The following is a 1,281-nucleotide window of genomic DNA, read 5'->3' as shown; positions in this document are numbered from 1 at the left end:
AGTGAAGAACGCCTTCTCCCTGTCAGTGCATTCGGGGCCAGAAGTTAAAGAACCACTACATTTAGATATTAGGTCACTTTTGTTCGTAAATGAAAACTTCAGGGCAAAAGAAGACAGGACGTTATTTCTTGAACACCTATTATGTGCCAAGCATTTATATTTCTGTTATCTTTTTAATACTCAAAACCACCATCTGAGATAAAAGTATATTTTTGAAGAAATATATATTTGGAGGACGATGAAGCCCAGAGAAGGGTTGATCGGCTAAGACCACAAAGTAAGAAAGAATATATTTCCATACTGCATTTTTACAATGCACAATGTTTGGGGACACGATATACATCTGTCAAATTTGTTTGTTTTGTTTTTTGCCTTTTAACAGTCACTAGCCCAGAACCACTTGTTTTTTGCATTGTAAAAATAACATAACCACCTTTGAAAATTTGGAGAAGCTACAAAAGAAAAAGCACCTCCCTCCTACCATCATTACTTTGATAGAATGTCTTCTCTTTTCTCACCCTCCTAGTCCATTTAATAAGCCAAATTCATTGGCAGGCCAAAGAACAGGTCGGTATCAGACATAACACTCGTTGGAAAGTGGGGGGGGGGGGGGGGAATCTCATACCCACAACAAGGGAAATGAAAACCACTCTAGGACTAACGTTTAAGTCATGAAAGTCATTCATCCGGGGTGAGACTGGGCAGATTAAAAGGTTGACCAAAAAATATATGTACATATATGCCTTGACCTTTAAAAAAGACGGCATCTGCATGGAGTCTGTCCATCGGAAAACGCAGCAATAAAAATGTGTGTGGGGGGGGGGGGGAGAAGTCTGAGGTCCACTTGTTCCGACGAGTATGAAATCCCAGTGCCATTTAAGAAGGTGGCTCACTTTAAGTATCGACTCTTCACGTCTCCCCTGACCACCTGCCGATTGGATTCTGGAGACTGTAATCTACTCACAGGAGATTATGCCTGGGGGAAATCTCTCCGGGAGACCAGGCAGCTAAGAAGCAGGCGGGCAGGCTGGCATCCTTGGCCGAGCACCATGCCCTCCAACTTTTTACACCAGCCCTCTCCCCGCCCTCCCTGCACTCACAGCTCGGCTGCTCTAGGACCCAGAGTGGGAGGTCCCTGAGAGCCCGGAGGAGGGGCGGTGCGACGCGCAGAAGGGCAACTCCGGGGCACCCACGCTCCGATGGGGACAGTCGGGTCCCGCAGTCGTTGCCAGCTCGCAGGGTCGCGACGCCCTAAGCGTCAAATCGAGCTAGGAGCGGTGG

This window comes from Carlito syrichta, unplaced genomic scaffold (assembly GCF_000164805.1).
Source record: "Carlito syrichta isolate Samal-C Ts95f unplaced genomic scaffold, Tarsius_syrichta-2.0.1 Scaffold305223, whole genome shotgun sequence".
Taxonomy (NCBI): Eukaryota; Metazoa; Chordata; class Mammalia; order Primates; family Tarsiidae; genus Carlito; species Carlito syrichta.
The sequence above is the reverse complement of the archived record's forward strand: the minus strand, read 5'-3'. Positions refer to the sequence as shown.